The following is a 9,899-nucleotide window of genomic DNA, read 5'->3' on the forward strand; positions in this document are numbered from 1 at the left end:
CCACTTCAGCATTTTATTAAAAAAAAATAAGGGAGAAATGTGGGATTCACATATAAATAAAGTATAAAAATCAAATGAATAATCATATCTGACTTGATTGTTTATAGTTCATGATGCATGATCAAAACCAAAAGTTTCTGTGATATGACTGCCCTTGCACTGTTCACCATGTAAGAACTTATTCACTATGTAAGAACTTGTTCACCATGTAAGAACTTGTTCATTATGCTTCAGAAGATTGGAGACTGTTGAGAATTAGGCTTGGGGTTGATTAATGATTGTGCATTGAGTCCCCTATACAGAATTTTATTGTTGTTAACAACATTTGATCAATAAATATGAGAGATGCCCTCTCAAAAAAAAAAACAAAACATCACCACAATTGATGCAGAAAAAGTATTTGACCAAATGCATACCTTTTTTTTAAGATCAAAAAACAAAGAATAAAAGGAAGTTCCTCAAAATGATAAAGGCCATATATGAAAATACTACAGCTAACATAATACTGAAGGGTGAAAGGTTGAAAGCTTTTATACTAAAATCAAAAACAAGACAAGAATGCCTGCTTTCTTAGTTCTCTTCAAGTTATAGCCAGAGAAATTTGTCAAGAAAAAGAAATAAAAGACATTAAATTAGAAAGGAAGAATTAAGATCATCTCTGTGCACAGAGGACAAAATCTTATATATATGAAAACCGTAAATAATTTACAAAAAACCTGTTAGAGCTAATAAATTCAGTGGTTGCAGGGTACAAATCTACCCATAAAAGTCAGTTGCATTTCTGTATGCTAGCAATGAACAATCTGCAATGGAAATTAAGAAACTAATTCCATTTACAATAGCATTAAAAAGAACACATTATTTAAGAATAAATTTAACCAAGTATGTATAAGGCTTGTATCCTGAAAACTCTAAAACATTTTTGAAGATTAACTAAATAAGTAGAAAGACATTTGTGTTCATGAATTAGAAGACAGTATTGTTAAATAACCCACAGCAACCTACAGATTCATTGCAAACCCTGTTATAATCCCAATGACCTTTTTCCCTCCCAGAAATGTAAAAATTCATCAGATGAAATTTCAAAGAACCCCAAATAGGGAAAACAATCTTGAAGAACAAATTCGGAAGGCTCTTACTTTTCAGTTTGAAATTTTACTGCAAAGCTGTAGTAATTAAAACCATGTGGTCCTGGCATAAGGATAGACATACAGACTAATGTGATATAATTAAAAGCATCATGGTCCACTGATTTTGGGCAAAGGTGCTAAGACCATTCTATAGGGAAAGAATAGCCTCTTCAACAAATGGTGCTAGAAAAGCTGGATTTCCATATGCAAAGGAATGAAATTAGATTCTTGTGCCATTTAAAAATATTAACTCGCAATTCACCAAAAACCTAGCTTAAGAGGTGAATCTATAAACCTCTTAGAAGAAAATGGGAAAATCTTTACGACCTTGGATTTGGCAATGGTTTCTTAATATGATGCCAAAAATACAGGTAAGAAAAGAAAAAAATACATAAATTTGACTTAATCAAAAGTAAAAACTGGTGTACCAAAGAGTACTATCAAAAAACTGAAAAGAACCTATTGAATGGAAGACAATGTTTGCCAATTATATAACTAATAAATTTATTATCAAGAATATATAAAGAGCTACAATTCTGCAACAAAAAGACAAACAACCCAATTTTAAAATGGACAAATGACTTGAATTTTCTCCAAAGATACACAAATGGCCCACAAGCACATGAAAACATGCTCAACATCTTTATTCATTAAGGAATTGTAAATCAAAATCAAGATGAGATACAACTTTACACCTACTAGTACAGTTTTAAAAATTTTTAAAGGAAAATAACAAGTGTTGATGAATATGTGGAGATATTAGAACCTTTATACGTTGTTGATTAGAATGTGAAATTGTGCAGCCATTGAGGAAAACAGTTTGACTATTTAACTTCCTCAAAAAGTTAAACATCGATTACTCTATGACCCAGAATTTCCACTTCTGAGTGTGCCTAAAAAAATTGAAAACAGGGATGCAAGCAGATGCTTGAATGTGAATGTGCATAGGAGCAGTAATTACAATATCCAGAAGGTGAAAATAACTGAAATGTCCATCAACAGAATAATGGATAAGCAAAATATACATAACATAGTAGAATATTATTCTTTCTGAAAAGAACTGAAGTCCTGATTACATGTGCTAACAGGGACAAACCTTGAAAATACTCTGCTAAGCAAATTAAGTCAGAGACAAAGACAAATATTACATGATTCCATTAATATGAAACATCTAGAATAGGCAAATTCAGAGAGACAGGAAGTGTATTAGAGGCTACCAAGGCCTGAAGGGAGCAGAAAATGGAGAGTTATTGCTTAATGGTTATTAGAGTTTCTTTTTGGGGTGATGAAAGGAGTTTGGAACAAATACAGTTGCCCATTATGAATGTGTTTAATGCCACTGAATTTTACACTTAAAAATGGTTAAATGGCAATTTTATCCTATATATATTTTACCACAATTTAAGAAAGATGCAAAAGATGCATACATATATGTATTTATTTTACCAGATACACATTTTCTTTGTTATTTTATTTATTCCATTATTATTTAAGCATGTACATATGCGTGTATGTGCTTGCAGGTGTGCATGCACACACTCGTGTGTGTATATGTCTATTCGTTAACAGAATCGGGAAACTCCAAGGTATCTGACTTTCACTAACTCAAAAGTCTCCACTAGGGGGAGATACTTACCTAGATAATCCTTAAACTACTGATTTCATTTTTCAAAAAATTTCGACCCTGTGAACAATTAATATGGGAAGAAAGAGAGGGAGGGATGGATGAAGGAAAGAAGAAAGGAAGGTAACCAATTGGTTTGGATAAGGACTATCTCTACCATTCAGGTCATATAGTTTTTCATGGGAATATCTTTTTCATCAAAGAAATTGACATGGAAGAAATCCTTATTGGAGGCAAATGTAAAATTTTTAAAATGTTTTTCTATTAAGATAACATTGATATACAATCTTATAAAGGTTTCACATGAGCAACGTTGTGGTTGTGGTTGTTACTTCACCCATATTATCAAGTCCCCACCCCCACTCCATTGCAGTCACTGTCTATCAGCGTAGTAAGATGCCACAGAGTCACTATTGGTCTTCTCTGTGCTGTACTGCCTTCCCTGTGATCCACCTACATTATGTGTGCTAATCATGATGCCCCATAATCCCCTTCTCTCTTCCTCCCCACCCACCCTCCCCACCCCCTTCCCTTTAGTAACCACTAGTACTTTCTTGGAGTCTGTGGGTCTGCTGTTGTTTTATTTCTTCAGTTTTGCTTCATTGTTATACTCCACAAATGAGGGAAATCATTTGGCACTTGTCTTTCTCTGCCTGGCTTATTTCACTGAGCATAATACCCTCCAGCTCCATCCATGTTGTTGCAAAAGGTAGGATTTGTTTTCTTCTTAAGGTTGAATAGTATTCCATTGTGTATATGTACCACCTCTTCTTTATCCATTCATCTACTGATGGACACTTAGGCTGCTTCCGTATCTTGGCTATTGTAAATAGTGCTGCGATAAACATAGGGATGCATATGTCTGTTTGAATCAGGGATCTTGTTTTCTTTGGGTAAATTCCTAGGATTGGAATTCCTGGGTCAAATGGTATTTCTATTTTTAGTTTTTTGAGGAACCTCCATATTGCTTTCCACAATGGTTGAACTAATTTATATTCCCACCAACAGTGTAGGAGGGTTCCCCTATCCATGCTTTTTTAAAGCCTGTCTTCTTTCACTTAGTGTAATTATTTTGAGATTCATCCTGTTTTTACATATGGTCATAGTTCATTTTTTTCTTGAATAACATTCAATTTCATGGATATACAAAAATTTGTTTATTCACTCACCTGTTTGTTGTGCCCAAAGTCGCGAATCCCAGAAGACTACCAAGGAGCCAACACCGATGCAAAAGCAAAGAGCCTTTATTCAAGCTAGCTCGAGCTCAGTCTCTCATCTACACCAACGCAGTGGCAAGATGCCAGAGAAAGAGAGCGAGTTTCAATACCACAAAAGTTTTATGGGGTTCTAGGGCAGTTGGTGGGGTGATGGTCGTGGCTCTGGCTGATTGGCTGGATCTAGGGGTAGTTGGTGGGGTGATAAGTCGTGGCTCTGGTCAATTGGCAGGGTCTAAGGGTGGTGGGTGAGCTCCTTGCTGACTGGAGAGGAGAGAGACCAAGCTCCGATTGGCTGAAATAGAATCTGGGAGCTTGTCCTTTCATTCCCCTCTTTCTCTGGATACTAAGAAGGGACCCAATCATGGGTCTAATAAGGTTTTGCAGTTGTAAGGAGATAAAGGCTGATGCTGTTGTCTTAGCACCATTAGCTGGACTGTATTAATTCTATCTTTAATTAAAGTTATCAGTTTATTGAGGATACATGGTCTAAAGGTAAGCAGGAGTAACAAGATTATTAGGGGCTTGTATTGAGCACGGAGGACTATCAGTTGGACGGCCCCCACGTGGTCTCTGACAATCTGGACCAGCCTGTTGATGATACAGGGCCCAAGGGTTAGTAAAAGGAGTAAGATGGCAAGGGGTCCTTGAATATTAAAGATAATTTCCTGCCTTGATTTCTCTCTGGGATACTGGCGCCTTGGTTCGGGCGCACATCAAAAGACTGCGTGCCCAGCCTCTAAGATGGGCTGAGATATTGTCTATTTGCTAAAGAATCCTGCCTTTTACTATGCCGTGTACAGCTGGGTCTGCATGCTAAGTCAGTTGCTCAGCTTGCAAAATTACCTAGTCAGATCTGAAGGAGGAAAGACAGCACATAGATAGGCCTGGGCCTTTTAGTATGCTAAAGTGAATCTTATACACGATTACAAATGACTAGCATAATAAAACATGTGCTACTCTTCTTTATCTGGGGAATGTTAACTGATCTCACTGAAGAATGATTCTAGAGCTTAATGTTCAACATAGTTTTAGTAGGGAGTGGTTTTCAGCATGTAGTTAAGTTGCTCTGATTGCAAATATCCTGCCCTGCCCCCTCCGGAGGCTCTCACCTTATTCTGTCTAAGCCTATGGTGCCTGTCTCATTCTCCCCTCTACAGATAGAGACCCTAGCTGCTGCTAGGGAAAAGGGGGTGATGACCGCTCTGGCTGCTTCGTGCTGAGAAGGGGGCGCAGTAAAGGGTGCAGCTAGGTCTCCATCACTGGTCAGTTGAGAGGGCCTCAGAAAGTTGGCGCTTCTATTCTGGGTTTCATTTCTATTACTATTTGCAGTTTTGTGGCTTCTAGGCAAGATAAAACAAATTGTGTTATTAGGTTAAGAAGCAACATCTGGAGTTGGATTTTTTATTCTGGAAGGACAAACTTGACGAGATTAAGAATGCATGGCTGAATATGAGAACTAGAAATATGAAGACTCTAATTGAGAATCATAGTCAGGTATTATGGGGAAACTAGAATTCTGGATATTAGGATTTAGTATAGATAAGACAGCATTATTGAAACAACACTTTTCTCTAAAATCACCCTTATTTTTATTAGAATTAGCCAGATTAAGAAAACATTAACAGTTGGCTTGATTATTTGCATAAGTGCAGCAAGAAGAGCAATTGATTACATAGGCTCTTTTAAACGTGCTTTGCTGGAACTTTTTGTAAGGAATTACAGATTGAAATTTTAAAGGCCTCTTGAGGCCAGACAGCCAAGCCAGACTTGCCATCAGGTTTTGCCTGGAATACCTGTAGATTTGGGTGAATTCCTCTCTTCTCGAGGTCCCCGAGACATCTTGAGGTTCCTGAACCTGCCAGGAAGTGACCTTCCTTACTCACCTTGTAAGGCTGCTGGGAACTCTGTAAGCAAGGTACCAGGCCAGTTCTTCCAAGCGGCTTTGTTGGCTTTATAAAGTCAACCTTAGTTCCTTAAAGCTGTCCATATCTGAGTTTATGCACGTGTCTCTCAGGTATGACATTCCAGTCAAAGCCTTGGTAGTATAACCTGTGTTTTTAATTGGTCCTCTTACAAGGAATGCAGGTTCTTATTGAACTTATGCAAATAAACATACTGCCATGAAACATAAAAATACTGAAAGCTTTTAAATTCTTGAGGGGTCAGGTAGAGAGAAAGATAAATGTTTCAGTTCTGCTTATAAAGGTATTGTCATTCATGAAACTTGTCAGCTTAAGAGAAAAAGCTTAAAACACTTTATCAGCAACATCTGAAACAAAAAGTCACAAAACCATCTTCCTTAGTTCACTTAATCCTTTGTAACTAATACCTGTTCTGCTAAAATCTAGTTCTTTACTAGTGTAGGAGTAATAAAACAGTGACTATAAATGGCAAAAGACTTACAAATGACAGTGGTTAAAGATCTGATGAGAGCTTACTGCAAGACAGTAGACATAAGGAAATTCGGATATTTCTGTAACAAAAAAACATTCAGTAACAAAGTTTAGCATCATTCCCTTTGACAGTGCTTTCTAGGTTATTAAGCAGGTAAGTATATATGAGATAAATAAGCCAAATTAGTCAAATACTTTCTCCAATGAGAAAAAAATTCCTCTGACATGTTCCAGGGGCCCTCTGGAAAATATCAGAGTTAACTAGAGGTAAAAGTACCTTTTTGAATTTGATTTTGGGAAGTTGTCAGAAGAAAGTTTATTTGGCACTTGCTTAAATAGTATTATAGGTTGCTATGAAGCAATACTTACCCATTTAACCAGAATGACAAAATACCTGAAAGGCAAATAAAGAAGTTTACACAGTTGTTAGCAAACTTTAGCTTTTAGTCTTTTTAATATTAAGATGTAATTTTCTTAAATACTCAGACAACTCATTGAGACTTTAAGCATGAGAAACTTCTTTGATAAAACAATTAGAAAGCCTTTTGCAATCTTTCATCATTAAGAGCAGACTAACAGTTTAAGAAAACTTTGTCTTTTTAACTGAAAACAAAATTCTAATTTTGCTGTGTACTTGATACCGAGACTCATTTAATTTAATTTTATATAGCATGACCATATTAAATTCTTCCAAAACTTTCTACAACCTTCTTCTTATATTTAGAGTTCTCCCTCTAAATAAACAGCTGTACTTTAGAACAAAGTTACTTTCTATTATCAAAAGACACATTCTTTAGCATGCAGAAATGTTTTCCGTATTACTTTAAGTAGTTTTAATTAGAACTTAAAACCATTAGGTACCTTAATTTCTAGTGAACACTGAGAAGCAGGCTATTGTAAACTGTTACACTAGCATTCTTTAGATTGACAAATTTATGAACATTTTATAATTTCTGTAACTATGAGCTTTACAGCACAATCTCTCACTAAACATAAAGTATATCAACTTAGCAAAACTTTAAGATTTTAGGTTACTACAAAGATTCTCAGGCTGCAGGTAGGTATACACACTGTAACACACAATTAAAAGGGTGTTCACTTGCCACACTCATTTAGTTCACTCATTCATAACAACTATGCTAGATTACTTACAAGACCTTTACTGAGTATTAGACAAAGCCAAGCCTTTAAGCATTTTATTCTTAAAAGATTTAGCAGATAACATCGACTTAAATGACCTTAGGTAAACTTAGGTAGCTGATAACTACAAGGACATGCACTCCTCAGCCAAACCCAAATTAGCATTAATGCTTAACATTTTTTATCAGATTTTCTGGAAGTTTTGGAATGCCCAATTTTCACAAGCGCTTGTCTTTAAATCAATTTCATTAATACCATCCAGAGGTAGAAAGATATTTTCATTTACACACTTAGACACACAAACATACAGACTGAGACATAATGATAAAGTTCCCCCTCTGGCAGCCACCCGACATTGAAAACTGGCTACTCACTAGAACAAAAAGTCTGCCACCGACCCTTCTGGACTTCCACACTGAGGTTGTTAGCTCTTCCCCTAATATCTTTAACCTGTAAGAGAGTGTTTGGATTGAATGTTCCCTCCGGCAGCCAGCCAACATTCAAGGACGGCCTCTTGGAGGTGCAGAAAACACGAAATTTTCCCTTCCTAACGTCCGTGCTCAAATTGTGAGCTCTCTCCATAACGTCTGAGAAAAATGGTCTGTCATGAGAGACAAGGGGGTCGTCTGCATCTGTCCCATTTCTTCTGTCAACAAGACTAAGACAAACACGACAAACAACAGGTGCCTACAGAGAAGAATCTGCCGCGGCCGCGGAGGCAAAACTGAAAGTAAGTTGAGGGCCTGTTGGACTGCAGCGGCAGCCGACTTTCCTCACAGATGAGGACTTCATCCTCCAGACCGGGGCAAGGAACGTCTCCCAAGACCCCTGGTCGGCGACCTGCCAGTGCGTCCGCCTAAGTCAATGCCGACCCAGATACAGATTGGAGCTCCTACAGGCTTATACAGGCTTGTTCGTGAATAAAAACAGTGAGACACAGATAAAGACAGAGTGAGACACAGGTAGACAAGGACAGACAGATAACTGAGTGCACTCACCAGCCGGCACAGGGCCCTCTGGGTCAGGAGTCCTGGGGGTCTCTGGGATCCCGGACGAGCCCCCAAATGTTGTGCCCAAAGTCATGAATCCCAGAAGACCACCAAGGAGCCAACACTGATGCAAAAGCAAAGAGCCTTTATTCAAGCTAGCTCGAGCTCAATCTCTCATCTACACCAACGCAGTGGCAAGATGCCAGAGAAAGAGAGCGAGTTTCGATACCACAAAGGTTTTATGGGGTTCTAGGGCAGTTGGTGGGGTGATAGGTCATGGCTCTGGTCAATTGGCAGGGTCTAAGGGTGGTGGGTGAGCTCCTTGCTGACTGGAGAGGAGAGAGACCAAGCTCCGATTGGGTGAAATAGGATCCAGGTCCCGATTGGCTGAAATAGAATCTGGGAGCTTGCCCTTTCATGTTAATTTGGTTGTTTACAAATATAACTACTACAAGTAAAGTGGCGATTGATAATTTGTATGCAAGCTTTTGTGGGTCATATGCTTTCATTTGTATTGGAAAAACAGCAGGGAGTGGAATGGAAGAGTCACAGGGTAGGTATGTGTTTACTTATCAAGAAATGGCCAGATTGTTTTCAAATACACCACTTTAAATTCTTACTAACATTGTATGAGAATCCCTTTTTCTCTATGTCCTTAACAAAATTTGGAATCATTAGTTGAAAATTTTTTTAGCTATTTTGGTGAATGCATAGTAGTAGCTCACTGTGATTGTAATATGTATTTCCCAAATAACTAAACATGATGAATTTTTTTTTGAGAGGGCATCTCTCATATTTACTGATCAAATGGTTGTTAACAACAATAAAATTCTGTATAGGGGACTCAATGCACAATCATTAATCAACCCCAAGCCTAATTCTCAACAGTCTCCAATCTTCTGAAGCATAATGAACAAGTTCTTACATGGTGAACAAGTTCTTACATAGTGAATAAGTTCTTAAATGGTGAACAGTGCAAGGACAGTCATATCACAGAAACTTTCGGTTTTGATCACGCATCATGAACTATAAACAATCAGGTCAGATATGATTATTCGTTTGATTTTTATACTTTATTTATATGTGAATCCCACATTTCTCCATTATTGTTTTTTTTTTTTTTTAAATAATTATTTTTTATTGAAGGGTAGTTGACACACAGTATTACATTACATGAGTTTCAAGTGTACAACACAGTGGTAGAACATTTATATACATAATTCTAGGTTCCAGCTATCACCCTACCAGGCTGTTACAATATCTTGACTATATTCCTTATGCTATACATTACATCCCGGTTACTAATTTATTTTACCATTGGAAGTCTGTCTTTTTTTTTTTTTTTTTTTTTTTTTTTTTTGTGAGGGCATCTCTCATATTTATTGATCAAATGGTTGTTAACGACA

At 37.2% G+C, this 9,899-nt stretch overlaps 1 long non-coding RNA gene across 1 annotated transcript; it reads right to left on the bottom strand.

The window, feature by feature from the left end:
- Positions 1-5,143: 5,143 nt before the first annotated feature.
- Positions 5,144-8,906, bottom strand: LOC130683878 (uncharacterized). Its single transcript, XR_008997918.1, has 3 exons — positions 8,503-8,906; positions 5,765-6,444; positions 5,144-5,311 (listed from the first exon to the last, which is right to left on the bottom strand). It is a non-coding gene; the product is annotated as an uncharacterized LOC130683878 (long non-coding RNA).
- Positions 8,907-9,899: the final 993 nt, after the last annotated feature.

The sequence above is a fragment of the Manis pentadactyla genome, chromosome 5 (assembly GCF_030020395.1).
Source record: "Manis pentadactyla isolate mManPen7 chromosome 5, mManPen7.hap1, whole genome shotgun sequence".
In the NCBI taxonomy this organism is placed as follows: Eukaryota; Metazoa; Chordata; class Mammalia; order Pholidota; family Manidae; genus Manis; species Manis pentadactyla.